Here is a 17,640-nt window from a genome sequence, read left to right on the forward strand (position 1 = left end):
GGAGAAAGGATTGAATATGTTAGTGAATAAAAGAAGTAATGCACTAAATAATGTGCAATCCAATCTTTCAAAATACCATCACATTATCTGATGGACACTTTCAACCCTTCAAGAATTAATTCTACCCCACTTATGATTGCTACTCGAAGTCTCTGAAAGCTCAGATTTACCACGCTTTGAATTATGAAACAAATTGCTCTAAAGCAGGAAAACAAATAAAACATCAGCACATAAATCTTAATTGTAATACATTCACGTGTGCTTTTCAAATTTAAAATATGTCTTTGAAAAACACAGTTAAAATAATTATCTGGTAGAACCAGTTCTATGAAGCTCAGTTTGGGAAGTAAGTTTATGCCGGCTCTTGTTTCTTTATATGAAGAGCTTCTCATTTTCATCTTCCATCTTATAACTTCAGGGTATCACCATTTTCTTGTCAATGATGACTATCAACCAAGGGTGTTTCTTAAAAAATAAACTTTTATTACAGGTTGAAGCTGGAATGTCCCCTGAAAGACTCAAGTGTTGAAGGCTTGGTTCCCCAGTGCAGTAATGGACAAGCCATTGGATCATGAGAGATCTGGCCTAATCAGTGGATTAGTCCATTGATGGATTCATAATTTAATGGCATTATTGGAAGGTGATGCAAACTTTGAAGAGGGGGAGTTAATTGAAGAAAGTAGATCACCAGTGGTGTGTGCTTAAAGGGTATATTGTATCCCTGGACCCTTCTGTGCGTTCTCTCTCTCTCTCTCTCTCTCTCTCTCTCTCTCTCTCTCTCTCTCTCTCTCTCCCTGTAACCGCCCCCCCTTTCTCTCCCCCCCACACCCCTTCCTGGCTACCATAAAGTACACAGATCTGCTTTACCATACCCTCTTCACCTTGATGCTCTGCCTCATCACAGGTTAAAAGGAATGTCGCAAGCCAATCATTGACTGAAACCTCTGAAACTTCAAGCCAAAATAAACTGTTCCTCCTTTATTTTTTTAAATACTTTTAATTGTAGATGGACACATACCTTAATTTTATTTATTCATTTTTAAGTGGTGCCCAGGATTGAACCGAGGGCCTCACACGTGCTAGGCAAGCGCTCTATCTCAGAGCTACAACCCCAGCCCTAAACCTTTCCTCCTTTAAGTTGCTTTTCTTAGATATTTTGTTACAGCAACAGAAATAGTCAGTTCTTATCCGTGCCAGTTTGTTTTCATACAAGTGGAATATTCACAATTTTGTTCTTATACAATGGAATATTCACCTAAAATGTAAAGCTTTCTTTTAAATGCTAATATCCTGAAATGAGTTTCTTCAGGCTAGAATGAGAAGTCTCTGTTCCAGCTATCTTTCTTCTATAGCTTTTTTTCCTGGTTATTGATAATTATAAGAATCAATTAAAAGCATGATCTAAAAAATGGGGCTGGGGGTATAACTCAGTGGTAGAGCCCTCACTCAACATGTATTATGCCAGGATTTGATCCCCAGCACTACAAGAGAAAACTAGACAAGTAAGTACATTTGTCCCTCAGTACCAAGTTCTTCACTAAACACTGGTAATGAATCATCATCTTGTCTTGTTATCCCCAAGTGTCCCGAAGAATAGGTGGTCTGCTGATGCCCTAACCTGGCTGCAGAGTTGATGGATTTCTCACAAGGCAGAGACACACAACCACACCCAGCAAATCCAATCTGTTCATGGGCTGGATCCGCCTTTTGTTTTCATACTGGCTACCAGAAATAATGAACTGCCACTCGGAGTCTTTTCTCTGCACTTCCAGAAGTAACTTTTTCCTCACAATATGAAGCTTCTGCTCATGATAAAGGGCCTCATGATATTGTCAAAGGAATTAGATCATAAACATACCAGCTGTGGAAGGAAAACCCAAGGAGACCAAATAATGCTTCACCTTTTGTGTTTCCTTCTATGCTCAAACTGATCTGCAGGCCAAAGAGAAGTTTTATTCTGGGAATATTTTTTTCAGGAATTCTACAAAAGGACACTCTCTCTCTCTCCCCCACATGACACCCCACATCCTAAAAGAGCTTCCTCTTTTAGGGCCAACTTTTTCTTCTTTTAGACGCAGGGTCTCTGGATGTATTCTGCCTGCTCCAGTACTCAGCAATGAGGCACAAACAGGGTGATTTCCTCGAGGAACCCTGGGGTTCTGGCTAAATTCAGAAAGATTGGGGTGGAAGGACTAAAATGACCTCTGGAGATATATGAGTGGGAGTTGAATGTCAACCTGAAAGTTTACTGGGGGGTGGGGGGGAAATGGTATCCTTACAGGTGACCCAGAATTAGCAGAATGAGTATTCAAGAAAAGTCATATGTAAAGAAGGCCCAGAGTGGACCCTTGATAGATCACCTCTTTGGCCCTGGCTCTGCACTTGATAGGGTCTTTTAAAAAAATGGTTATGTTATATTGTGGTCATTAGGGTACACTCTAATCCAATATAACTATCATAAGTGGAAATATGGACACAAATGGGTACATAAGGAAAGCCATGTAAAGACAGAAAAGATAGCCAACCACCACCCAAGGAGAGAAGCCTCAGAAGAGACCAACCCTGCTGACACCCCGAGCTAAGACTCCCAGCCTCCAGAGAAAATAAACCTCTGTTGTTTAACCCATCCCCTCTGTGGTCCTTTGTTTTAGAAGCCTTAGCAACTACCACAAGTGTGTCTGCAAGAAACAAGCCCAGAGGTTGAGTATAAAACTGATCCATGAGGATTTTTACGTAACACTTAAGAATTTCAAATGCATACTGTGTGTATATATGTGACTGCATGACCAATATGATTCTGCAACCTGTACACTCAGAAAAATGAGAAATTATGTCCCATCTGATTCAAATGTATGATATGTCAAGGTCATTGTACTGTCATGTGTAACTAATTAAAACAAAATTTTTTAAAAATTAAAAAAAATAAAATTTAAAAAAAAGAATTTCAAATGCATCTTAACCCTTGTAGGGTTTTAGGCAAGGAAGTGGAATGATCTGATTTGCATTGTTTTAAGTTTATTGCTTGTGTTGACCTTGACCTTAGTCACTTGCTCATATTTGGCTTGCTAGTCTCCAGTCTTGGTTATGACTTGATTTTACCCCATGGTGGAAAGCACAGCTGTAATAGAATAGACAGTTATACTTTAAGTCTCTGATGTTTGCCACAGGTCAGTAGACAACCCTATCTTAACATGTTTTAAAAGCCTGTGCTTGCTGCGTGTGGGTCAAACATGATTATTTTGTATTCACTGAATAAAATTCCCTGTGCCTATGTGACTCCAAGATAGAAAGAGTTCGTCAAAAGGGGAGGGGCATTAACTCTTTCAGGTCACTAGGGTACCATTTAATGCATTATTGCAAATGCACTTTTGAATAAATGGCAGGTTGTAAGAGGAATTGAGACAATTAGCCTCCTTAAGCTGACTTAAAAAAAAAAAACCTGAAAGAAGCAGCTCTGAGCCATATGCAGGATAACTATGATGCAATGAGGCTTTAAAATAAAAATAGACCAGAAAAATTATATGCAAATAAGTGTTGTCATTTTAGGAGTCAGTTTGCTTATTCCAAAATTCTTTGTAGTTGCTTGGTATACTTTAGAAGCCCTCCTTTTCAACCTGCCTTCAGAAATGGCTGATGAGACCCTACCCACACCCCAGTCCTTGGGTCTCACTGAGAATTCAGTCTAAAGTCAATATAAGGGAGAATCTGCTCCATCTAAAGAGAAAAGAGCTCACTATGGCACTTCCTAGAAGTTATGAGAATCAGGCTTTTGAGAGGATGGAAGACCTTCACCTAAGGGTGCCCCCTATCACCTGCACTTGGATATTCTCCTTGAAGAATAATGAACGCTTATATGTACTTGACATCTTCAGTATTGTGTTGATTTCTTAATTTTTACAATTGACATGACTCAGGAAGGGCCAGGTGCTGAGGAAGAGATGGAAGGATATAAAGATGTTACCTGAACAACAAGATCATGGATATGCTGTAGCACACATGTGCCTGCTGAGAGATCGAAGCCTACTCTCTATGTATCCTTTACTTTTAGCCAGAACCCAATGCTCCCAACTGGTGCTTTTCTAGTTCCTTGACTTTGACTTTTCCTTCATACACTTTCCTCCAAATATGATTATTTTTCTCCCTTTGCATGATTAAGACTTGCCTCTTCTCTCAGGCTGGTTCTACTAATTCCTTTGTTAAGTCTTCTCTAATCTCCTGAGTAAGAAATAACCCAGGCTATTTTCCTAAATAGCCTCTCCTTTGCCCATAAAGCAAGGTCATCCTTCTGATAAAGGATGAGTTCCCTAAAGTGATGATCTATGTGCCAAAGATTTTGGTATCCACCAATTCCTAAAACAATGACTGGCATGAAACATTAAAGACTTTGAATCGGTCAATTGAGAAAGAAAGAAAAGCAAGAAATGTCTTCTAATGTAACCTAATTTAGGGCATGAAGGACATGAACAAACTGTGATAGCATAAGATCAAGATCTAAAAGGAAAGAAGCACACCAAAAAGCCATGAAGTCGTGAGGAAATAGCCTCACACAATTCTGAGTCAGAAAGGCAGACATAGACCAAGACATCTGAAAAACAAAACCAACTGTTCAGGCACAGAACACAGAAATAAAGGAATCTTTGATGACAAAGCCAGTTGTTGATTCAGGGCCAAGTCTCTTTGCCATCTTGAAGACATGAGAGAAGTAAGCTGACTTCTAAATTCCATTTTTATATGATGGTTATTTACTTAGAAAATATTTCCCCATATAAATTATATTAAAGTGTTAAGTTATCTAGACAGCTTATAGTTCTATTTAACTCATAATATACCTGAAGGACACAACAAATGGAACTAGTAAAATATAATTGAGAACCACTTATAAAATTTTAAAAAATGCTTTGAAAAAATAAGGAAGGACTTCTACTTTGGACTAACATGAACATGGTGAAAGCTCACTGTGTCTCCCATGAATCACAAGCAAAATATTCTGAGGGAAGAATAACCAATTACCTGAGAACTTAGAGAATTCAATAACAGCATATGAATTGAGTAGAAAAATCAAAACTTGAGGAATGACCAATATGGTGTTGAGTACTTTGGAGTTTGTTGTTGTTGCTGGTGGTGGTGGTATTTTGTTTTTTGTTTTGTTTTTCTGTCTCCTATATGCCCTTAAACACTAAGGCAGACTGAAACACAGAACTACCCAAGTTTAGATAGAAAAAAAATCTCCACGAGTAACCTCTTTTTTAGCTAGAGAACTGGAGATTAGAGTAGGCGCCTATGTGATGCAGAATGGGCAAAATTCTGATTTTTTTTTTCTCTTTTCATTCTCCTGGTCTTGTCCTGAGGAAAAATCCAATTACAAGGCTGCACTCCTGTGGTGATAGTAGTAGGTAGGCAAGCACCTAAAACCCTGGAGTGGAAGAAAATAAAAACATTACTTGGACTGAATATATGTGGAAATGACGCTGCTGTGCTCTGAACTTGCACAAGGGAATTCCCCATCATTTTTCCTTGTTTTCTCTTGACGTTTTCCTCTGAGTCACACTTGGACAAGAGAAATGTACAAAAGTGTACAGAAGGTAAAAACCCAGACTTATAGACAGGGCTGTAGGAAAAAGGGGTCTCAGGTTGGAGAACACAAGGTATATAGTAGAGACCAAGGAAATAAGGAAAAGATGCAGTGACATGTATAAGGTTCTGGGTTCCTCCATAAGCTGAGCACACAGAAGTGATCCGAAGTGGAATATCAATGACTTTGAAAATGTGCCCAGGGTATACAACAGACTAGATCTCAGGCTAGTCCCTGGGGGAATACAAGCCAAACACACAGGAATAGTACCAACAAGCTTGTAGACTCAGTGATGTCTGAATGACAGCCCACAGAAGGTAAATTGGAATTCCTGGTCTAAATTGAAACAGACTGACTGCTGGTTTTCTCCAGAGGAATTTAACAGGATCAGAGCCATAGAGTCATCTAACATAATATTCAAATTTTCCAGGACAAAATCTAACATTAAAAAAATAACCAAGAAAACCCCAACAATTCTCTAAGAGAAAAGATAGTCCATCAACACCAATGTTTATGACTAAATGTTGTAATTAATAAACAAAAACTTTATTTCTTTTTTTACTTTTATTTTTTGGTACTGGGGATTGAACTCAGGGGCACTTTAACCCTGAGCTACATACCCAGTTCTTTTTTTTTGGGGGGGGTGGGGGGTGGGGGGAGGCACAGTCTCACTAAGTAGCAGGGGTCTCACTAAATACTGAGGCTAGCCTCAAACTTGTAATCCTGTCTTAGCCTCCCAAGTGGCTGGCATTACAGACATCTGCCACCATTCCCAACTCAAACAAGAACTTCAAAGCAGCTATTAGAAGCAGATCTATTAAGAAAAGGCAAACCCTCTTGAAATGAATGAGAAAATAAGACATGACTACCAAGGAAATAGAAACTATAAAAACTAAAGAAAAAATGGAAATTTTATAACTAAAAAATACTTTAAAATAAAATATTAATGAGATGGGCCCAATGGTAAAATAGAGATGATAGAGTAAAGAGTGAAGCAACTTTAACATAGACCCATAGAAATTATCCAATCTAAACAACAGAGACAAAAGAAAGAGATTTGTGAAACAACCTCAATATTTCAACATCCAGGTTATCAGAGTACCAAAAGGAGAAAAGATAGAGATTAGTGCAGAAAACATTTGAATATTGGCTAAAGTTTCCCTAGTTTCCCTAGACTGAATGAAAGACATAAATTTATGTATTCAAGTTGGTAAACACTAACTGAATAAACTCAAAGAAAAATGCTCAGACATCTTAATCCAATTGTTGAAACCATTTTTCAAGGAAAAAGCTCTGTAATAACAGAGTTATACAACCCATTAAATATAGGAGAACAAAGTAGCAAATGATTAAAGATTTCTCGTCAGAAATCATGGAGAATGAAGTATGATGGAATATTTTTTTTTAATACTGAAATAAAAGGACTGCCAACCTAGAGTCTAATATCCAGAGAAAATATCATTCATGAATGAAAGAAATGGAGTGGAGACATACTCAAACAAAGAAAATTAATAAAACTCATAATCAACACATCTACTCTAAAATACCATGGAAAGTGATTCAAGCAGCAGAGAACTGTTTACAGAAGGAATCTTGGAATTTCAGGAACAAAGAGAGAGTAACATAAATGGTAAATATCTAGGCAAATTTAATGAACTATACTTCTCTTGTGTTCTTAAAAATATATGTGACTGTTAGAAGCAAAAATGGTAACTTCCTGAAGAGGTTTAAAATTATGTAGCTATAGGTCATATAAAACAAAAGAAGAGACATTAAAGGAATCTATTTGGTTTTAAGGTTTCTATATTTGACTTGAAGTGGTAAAATATTAATTTTAAATTGACCATTAAAAGTTAGATCTGTCAATTATAATCTCTGGAGCAAGTACTATAAAAAATATAGACAAGTTTAGTCAAAGATCAATAGATAAATTCAAATAGAAAACAAAAAATAAATTTTCAAATAATTGAACAGTAATCAAGAAAGGGAAAATTTAAATAGAGGGGATGGGATAAACAGTAACAAAAATAAAAATCAGAAAGCCTAAATCCAACATATCAACAATTACATTGAAAGAAAATGATAATTTAGCAATGAATCTATAAAAATTATAAGAGTAGATAAAACATTAAATTTATAGGGTAAAACTAAAATGATGGAAAAAGATTATCATAGAAACACTATTCAAGAGAGAGCTGGGCTATATTTTAAAACAAAAAAGATTTCAGAGCATGCAAAACTATCAAGGATAAAGGACATCACATAACTTACCAGAAAGGTAACAATTTTAAATTTGTATGCACCTGAATGCAATCCTTAAAAGTACACAAAACAAAAACTAATGGAACCAAAAGAAACAGAAAAATCCACATTTATATTAAGAACCTCCCAACACTTCTATCCACTTCTATTTCAATAATCAATAGAATTAATAGACATAAAATCAGAAAAATCTAGAGAAATTGAACAACACTATGACCAAGTGTACCTAATTGGCATTTATTGAATACTTCACCCACAGAGCCAGAATACATTTGTTTTCAAGAGCACATGGAACTTAAGCAAAGAGAGACTATATTGCATCTTGTATAAAAAACTTTAACAAATTTAAACAATTGAAATCATATAAAATATGTTCTCTGATCATAATGGAATTAAATTGGAAATCAATAGCACAAATACTTTGGAAAAAATCCCCAAATGTTTGGAAATTAAACAACATACTTCTAAATAACTCGTCAGTCAATAAAAATCTAATGGAAATTAGAAAATATTTTTTTAGTTGTAGATGGACACAATACCTTTATTCTATTTATTTATTTTTATGTGATCCTGAGGATGGAACCCAGTGTCTCATATGTGTGAGGCAAGCATTCTGTCACTGAGCCACAATCCCAGCCCTAGAAAATATTTTTAACTGAATGAAAATACAACATTTCAAAATGTGTTGGATGCAGGTGAAGCTGTGTCTAAGAAGTAAATTTTATGGTGTTTACAGCTAATATTAGAAAAGAATAATTATTTCAAGTGATTAAGGTACACTTCTACTTAAAAAACTAGAAAATAAGAGCAAACTAAACCCCAAGCAAGTAGAAGAAATTATTCCAATATAAAAAAATCAATAAAAGTTAAAAAATGAAACCAAAAGTTGGTCCTATTTTTTTTTAAAGAGAGAGAGAGAGAGAGAGAGAGAGAGAGAGAGAGAGAGAGAGAATTTTATTTATTTTTTAGTTTTTTCGGCGGACACAACATCTTTGTTTGTATGTGGTGCTGAGGATCTAACCCGGGCCGCACGCATGCCAGGCGAGCGCTACCGCTTGAGCCATATCTCCAGCCCTGGTCCTATTTTTAACAAGTCAAAAAATTGATGTCTCTATTCTGACGAACTAATTTCAAAAGAATAAATAGGTACAATTATTAATATTAAGAATGAAAGAGGATATGTCCCCACAAATCTTGAAAACATCAAAAGGATTAAAAAGGAATGCTAAAAAAATCACTTCATAGCTATGAATTCAACAATGGGAATGAGAACAATTCCTTTCTAAAGATTCAAATGACCCAAAATCTACCGAAGAAAAAATAAGTAGCCTGGATAGTGCAATATACTGGAAAAAAATGATTCATAATTAAAATCCTTCCAACAAAGAAAACCCCATATCCAAATACTTTCTCTGGTGAATTCTAAAACTAAATGGAGAATGAATAATATTACAATAAATGATTAACTCAAACTGCATTGTAGGTCCAAAACCATCATAAAACTTGAAGACATGAAAATTTTAATGACCTTGAGTTAAGCAAAGAGTTCTTAGATACAGCACAAAAAGCATTATCCATAAGGAAAAAAAAAATGGATAAATCAGTCTTCATCAATACTAAAAATTAGCGGAGCATGGTGGCCCGCACCTGTAATCCCAGCAGTTCAAGAGGCTTTGGCAGGAGGATCTCGAGTTCAAAGCCAGCCTCAACAACTTATCGAGGACCTAAGCAACTCCGTGAGACCCTATCTCAAAATAAAAAAAAAAATAAAATAAAAAGGGTTGGGGATGTGGCTCAGTGGTTAAGCACTCCTGTGTTCAACCCTAGTGCCAAAAAAAAAAAAAGAAAAGAAAAAAATATGTAAAATGAAAAACATTATTAAAAGAATGAAAATACAAAGCTAAAGACTAGGAGAAAATATTTGTATAACATAACTGAAATATGACTTGCTTGGGGAATATATAAAGAACACTTCAAGCCAGAAGCGGTGGTGCAAGCCTGTAATCCCGGCAGCTGGGGAGACTAAGACAGGAGGATCACAAGTTCAAAGCCAGCCTCAGCAAAAGCGAAGCACTAAGCAACATTTCAAACTCCACGAGAAAACAAAAAATGGGGGAAAGATTTGAGCAGATATTTTACCAAAGAAGACGAGCTAATGACTGGAAAAAAAATAAATGGAAAGTATTGAACGTTAAGGAAATGCAATCTGAAACTACAATAAGATACCACTGCGATACTAACAGAATTTTTTTTTAAGCCACTGATACTCTTATGCATTGGTAGTGGGAATGCACAATGGTATAGCCACTCTGCAAAACAATTTAGCAGATTCTCATAAACCTAAATATACATTTGCCATATGACTCAGAGTCAGCAGTTCCACCACTATTTTATACACAAGAGAATTGAAAACTTACACACACACACACACACAATTTGACTGAGATATTTCTAGCTGTGTTTTATATCACTCAAAACTGGAAACTACCTAAATGTCCACTGGATGAATGAATAAACAACTGGAAGATTCATATAGTGAAATGGCAGTTTAAAAAAAAAGGAATGAACTATTTGTACATACTTATAAAATAATATAAATGAGTCTTAAATGCACTATCCTATGGAAAAGTCTAAACTCAAAAAAAATTCTAAACTTATATTGTACGGTTCCATTTATTTGACACTCTGGAAAGGGTCAGAGACAAAAATCAGAGGTAGGGATAGGGTTTTACAATGAACTATAGCAGGAGGGAATGTCAGGGGACAACAGAATTCTTTCATATCCTGATTAGGCTAGTGGATAAGTAATTTCTTTTTTGCATTTGTATAAAGATAGATAGATAGATAGATAGATAGATAGATAGATAGATAGATAGACAGATGATAGATAGAAAGAAAGAAAGAAAGAAAGAAAGAAAGAAAGAAAGAAAGAAAGAAAGAAAGAAAGAAAGAAAGAAAATACCCAGGATACCAAGGATATATTTTGATATCAAGGATTGAACCTTGTGGTGCTTAACCACTGAGCAATATCCCCAATCCCTTCTATTTTTTATTTTGAGACAAGGTCTTGCTAAGTTGCTTAGAACTTCTCTAAATTGCTGAAGCTGGCTTTGAACCAGTGATCCTCCTGCCTCAGCCTCTTGAGTCATTAGGATTACCGGAGAGCACCACCAGGCCAAGCTAAAGTTATAAATTTAAAAATAAAATATAATGAATTAAAGATGAAATAAATATTTTTCAAATTTTTTGAATGAATAAGATAATTGATTTTTCTTTTTAATTAATTGGTTTTTTAGCTTTTTATGTTTGGCAAACATGTGTGTCCAATTACATGTTACAGTATGTTGATTTTACTTATTTAGAAATATAATATTCTGTTATTTAAAGAAGAGTTTGTTTCTGCTCTCTTTTAATAGGCTTTGGTGTGGAAAATCATGTAACTGAGGGTCTAATTTGCGTTCAAGATTCCATGAACACAATCTCCTAGAATGAATTAAAAATACTTCTTCAGTAGCTATTTTAGGTCAAAAGCTCTAAAAAAATTGACATTCTAAACAAATCTTTAGTATAAAACTTTAATTCACAAATCAAACTAATAAATCAGATACCAGTCTGGGTCAAATTATATCATTTGGGGTAAGATCTTGCAAAAACTCACAGGTTTGATAAACCATGAAAGAGACCTGATAAAAATGCATTTGAAGTTATTTCACATGGCTTTAACTAGGCAGCAAAACTTAAAGGGAAAAAACATGAAGCCTCTCATTGAGCTGTACACAGATATGAAAAAGAGTACCTCAAGTGAATGTAGAAAGTCATAACTAGCCCTGGAAAACAAAGAGATAAAGTAGAAAATACTTGGGGGAGAAAAATTATATAACTGAAATTGCCACTGGAGCTTTCTTTTTTTTTTTTATTAGCAGACTAAACTTAAAGAGGAATCGATTCTTTTCCTTAAATGAAAGGCTAGTCTTTTTTCAGAAGTTCTTAAAAAGTGACTGGCAGGTAGGTCAAAAGGAAAGTGTCTGCTTACTTGCTATCCCTTCATCAGGTCCATGGATTCCACTCTGGATGTGTCACCCTTCATTGTGTGATCAGAAGTCACTGGCCCCGGGGGAGTTCATCTGTGGCTCCATTATCCTGATAGGTTCATTTAGCCCATTGAGTATGCACACATGGTACGATCTTCAAATGTCCAGTTCATAAGTATAACACAACAGCTACCACTCAGAGAGGGCTATTCATTCATTGTTCATGTAACAAATACGTTTTGAGCTGCTTTTATGTATGTAGCCTCTGCTAAGAGTGAGAGGGATGATGATGAACTCAGGCTGTTTCTGGTTTTGTGAGCTGTAGTCTCATGTGGAAAAGACTATTATAAAATAATTGCATAAATGATTATTAATTGTGGTATACTCTCTAAAACAAAAAGGCCCAGGGTGACCTGAAACCATGTAACTGAGGATCTAATTTGTCTTCAAGATCCAAAATTCCCTGGAAGAAGTAACGTTTGACAAAATTTAAATATTTGAACTGGGACTTGAAGAGGGAAACAGGTGAAAGAAGGCGAAAAGGAGAAATAAAAAAGGAGGAAACAGGCTGGGGTTGTGGCTCATGGGTAGAGCGTTTGCCTAGCACATGTGAAGCAGTGGGTTTGATCCTCAGCACCACATAAAAATAAATAAACAAAACAAAGTTATTTTTGTCCATCTACAACCAAAAAAAAAAAAAAAAGGAGAAGCAGAGGAGAGTAAGGACCAAGAAGCTGACTTATGCTATCTTATTGTATATGCAAAATGCAAAATGGGAACTTGACTTTAGTCAGAGGAAATGGGCTTCTAACTCAGCTTTGTCATCTAATTGCTATGTAATTTGGGGCAATTCACTTAATCTTTTTTATCTTCAATATATACATCTATAGAATAATGGTCCTATAAATTTTTAAATGTTATAAACACTATCACTTAACATAGTCCCTGGCACAGAAAAGATGTTTCACTATTTTTTTAATGGATTCAGTCATGATTTCTGCCAAGTTTTGCAGGGGCATGCGGAATAGAGCATTAAAAGACCAACCATATAATTTCTAATTTCTACTTTCTGCTCTCCACTGGTTCTCAGCTTCCATGTAAGATTTTCTTCAGCTGAGAGCTAGCTCATCCCCAACCCCTTCCCTCCTTTCTCCTTAGGAGGTTGGTATATAGTTCAGAAATGGAAATAGGATCAAAAAAGTTTGCCACAAAACACAGTTCTTTAAAGAAAATAAACTTCTTTCTGGAGATATTCCTATAATTTCAGATTTCCCTAAGCCTTATACATCTAGCTGCTCTGGATCTTTAATATTAGAGACTTATTTCTCAAGAAGAGAAGACAGCATATCTTCTACAATGCATAATTTTTTCTACAATTAAATTAAGGATGCAGGGTAGGTGCTAGCAGCAGATCTCAGCTACAGACAAGCTTTGCAAAAACTCAGCTGAGGTTTTGCTATGGGAAGACAAACTTCATGGTCCATGTTCCCCTATCCAAATGTCATCTGGAAAAACTAACAGTCGTGACAAGACTGAATGACATATTTACTTCCACTGGCCAAACTTCCAAAATTCCACGGAACACAGGCCACAGCCCAGAGAAGCCTCCGGTGAATGATAAGACAATGAAAAAGCTACTGGTTTTATAAGACAGATGTATTCCCTTTATATCATCTCAGGAATGGCATTAATCTTTTAACTTTGTATAAAAGATCCAAAATTGCTTTTTGAGTGAAGACTATTTCACAAGGATTCCAGAGAGATAAAGCCTTTCACCTCTAGCTGCCCAGACAAAATCAGTAGTGCCTGAAATTTACTACCATTTAAAAACCAAGTATTGACCTATGTGAAATGAAAGGTTACTGAATATAATGCCACACAGACAGGTTTCAGCATCTCAGGGTGACTTTTGGCCAACAATGCAAACGGAACAGCTGAAAGACACTAAAAGAGTTAAAACCAACACCCTGGCTGGGCATTTATTTTTAAAACAAATATAAGAAGGAAATTTGGCAGGCCACAATTACAAAGTAGATGAACAGAGAAGGATTATTTGATCTTTCAGAGGTCACATGACTCACTGTCCAGGGACCAGCTGTGCTTACACTTTCTAAAATGTTTAATGCATGAGACCCCCATGCACGCCCATTCACACCCACACCACACACACATGCACAGAACAACCTTTGTTGTTTTCATCCTGGTGAATCTTTCTCTGAAGAGTCTCACAGTCACATTCAGACTCTTCTGAATTGTAAGGGTGACATTTCAGCTATTATATTATCAAGAAGAATGAATCAGGGAAAAAGGAAGCTAAATGCCCATCTTGATCTTTTATCATCTTCCTGGAAGGGGGGTTTCTACATCCACACTGTAACTTTGCATCAAAGGACACCCATGCTTATCTCAATAGGTGGGTGCTGCTCCAGAGAAAGACCAAGTACAATGGGAAAGCATTGAACCAGCACTGTACTCAGACTCACTCCTGTTCTTCTCTTAAACTGCTTTTTGAACTAAAACAAAAACTGGAGAGTGTCATTTAAAGGATTCCCTGCTGTTCTTTTAATAGGCCTCTAAAGGTTAATGCTTTAAAGAAAAATGACTTACTTATTCTGATGATGGAAGTGTCTTCATCCAAAAATACTATAATTGTAATTTTTGCACAAACAATGATAGATGATGAATGGATAGATAGACAGATAAGAGAGAGGGAGGGAGGAAAGGAAATTTGAAGATCACTTACAGACATACAAAGTATATCCTATACACATATAGATTTAAATATATGCATTTTTATTTATGTTGCCCTTTTTCTAGACTGAATGTCTTGATCTAGGAAACCTCTCCACTGTGAGTTGGTTCCACCTTAGAAACATAACTCCTTTAGGAATATTTTCTTAATTTTTTATTAATTTTTCTCCTATGGAAATTACATATACTTTTTCAATTGCTTAATTTGATTAATATTCTTCAAAATGGCATAACCTAAAAGTACCAGGGAATAATGCTGCAAAGATATCAAATTTTCATGATAGACTTCACAGGAGAAAAGCTATTGCTGTAGATGCCAACTGATGTCTGAAGCTTATAGGTTAGTGTGCCAAATAATAACTGAAATAGGCAAAAACAGTCTCAAAACTCATCAATCAATCTTTGTATGCTACAATCCCAAATCTGTGTATGAAACCTGGAATGTCACCACTCCATCATTTCTACTTCAACCCTAATTTATCTCTTCTCACACTCTTCTAGCAATACTCTATTCTCCCACTAGCATAGATGCCAAAATTGGTAACACCAGTGATACCCTGTGAATATAAATAAATAAATAAAACATAGTATCTTCCTCCCATTTTCATCAAATTAATTGAATATCAGCTATGTTAAGCCCTAAACTTAATATTTTGCCTGAATTATAGAAGACAATCAATAAAGGTATGTATCGAATGAGTCAGTGAAAGAGAGTGGAAGAATGAATGAGAGCAATGGACGATGGATGTTCCTGAGATCTCAGGAAATAGAGTAGATAATAAGCTTGTTGATGCTGACTAGCAGGAAAGCATTATGGAAGAAATCAAAGTTAGTATCAAAATCAGAGGATGTGGCCCACATTTATCCCAGGATCCTACTGGCTGATGGCTTTCCCTGTTCAAGCAATGGAACTTATAAAATAGATAAAAATTATTCTGACAATCTTGTGCAATCCCTAAACCTAGTAAAATTTGAGCACATCTTAAATTAAGATTACTTTGAGCATGATCTGAATGACTTCTCAAACTTAATTGCTATCCAATGCCCAAACTTCCCACAAGTAGATGATGGTGAGAGATGGGGGCTTAATTTCATTTTGTTGCATATGGATTTCTTGTTTTCCCAGCACCATTTGCTGAAGAGGCTATCTTTTCTCCAATATATGTTTTTGATGCCTTTGTCTAGTATGAGATAACTGTATTTATGTCTCTCTGTGTCCTCTATTCTGTACCATTGGTTGACCAGTCTATTTTGGTGCCAATACCATGCTGTTTTTGTTATTATTGCTCTGTAGTATAGTTTAAGTTCTGGTACAGTGATGCCATTGCTTCACTCTTCCTGCTAAGGATTGCTTTGGCTATTCTAGGTCTCTTACTTTCCAGATGAATTTCATGATTACCTTTTCTATTTCTATGAGGAATATCATTGGTATTTTGATCAGAATTGCATTCAATCTGTATAGTGCATTTGGAAGTATAGTCATTTTGACAATATTAATTCTGCCTATCCAAGAACAAGGTAGATCTTTCCAACTTCTAATATCTTCTTTAATTTCTTTCTTTAGCATTCTGTAGTTTTTATCGTGGAGGTCTTTCACCTCTTTTTTTAAGGTTGATTCCCAAGTATTTTTGGTTTTTTGAGACTATTGTAAATGGGGTAGTTTTCCTAATTTCTCTTTCAGAGAATTCATCACTGATGTACAGAAATGCATTTGATTTATGGGTGTTGATTTTATATCCTACTACTTTGCTGAATTCATTTATTAGTTCTAGAAGTTTTCTAGTGGAATTTTTCAGATCCTCTAAGTATAGAATCATGTTGTTGGCAAATAGTGATAGTTGGAGATCTTCCTTTACTATTTGTATCACTTTAGTTTCTTTCATCTCTCTAATTGCTCTGGATAGTGTTTCAAGGACTATGTTTAACAGAAGTAGTGAAAGAGGACAACCTTGTCTTGTTCCAATTTTTAGAGGAAATGCTTTCAATTTTTCCCCATTTAGCATGATGTTGACCAGGGGCTTAGCCTAGATGGCCTTTACAGTGTTGAGATATGTTCTGTTATCCCTGGGTTTTCTAGTGTTTTAAACATGAAGGGGTGCTGTGTTTTGTCAAATGCTTTTTCTCCATCTATTGAGATATCATATGATTCTTATCTTTAAGTCTATTGATGTGATAAATTATATTTGTTGACTTCCATATGTTGAAACAAACTTGCATCCCTGGGGTGAATTCCACTTGATCATAGTGCACTCTTTTTAATATGTTCTTTATTTGATTTGCCAGAATTTTATTAAGATTTTTTGCATCTATGTTCATTAGAGATTGGTCTGAAGTTTTCTTTCTTTGATGTGTCTTTGTCTGGTTTTGGAATCAGGGTGATAATAGTCTCATAAAAAGAGTTTGGAAGTGTTCCCTCTTTTTCTATTTCATGGAATAATTTGAGGAATATTGCTATTAGTTCTTCTTTAAAGGTCTTGTAGAACTCAGCTATGTAGCCTCTCCTGGGCTTTTCTTGGTTGATAGGCTTTTGAAGGCATCTTCTATTTCTTTGCCTGAAATTGATCTATTTTTCTTGTGTATATCATTTGGATTCAGTTTGGGCAAATCATATGACTCTAGAAATTTATCAATGCCTTTGATATTTTCTATCTTATTTGAGTACAAATTTTCAAAATAGTTTCTAATTATCTTCTGTATTTCTTTAGTGTCTGTTGTGATATTTCCTTTTTCAACACAGATTTTAATAATTTGAGTTTTCTCTCTCCTTCTCTTCATTATCATAGCTAAGGATTTATCAATTTTATTTAGTTTTAAAAAGAACCAACTTTTTGTTTTGTCAATTTTTTCAGTTATTTCTTTTGTTTCAATTTCATTGATTTCAGCTCTGATTTTAATTATTTCCTGTCTAATTTTAGTGTTGATTTGTTCTTCTTTTTATAGTGCTTTGAGATGTAATGTTAGATCATTTATTTGTAGGCTTTTTCTTCTTTTAAGGAATGAACTCCATGCAATGAACTTTCCTCT

This window comes from Spermophilus citellus (genome assembly GCF_964194105.1).
Source record: "Spermophilus citellus genome assembly, chromosome: 7".
Lineage (NCBI taxonomy): Eukaryota > Metazoa > Chordata > Mammalia > Rodentia > Sciuridae > Spermophilus > Spermophilus citellus.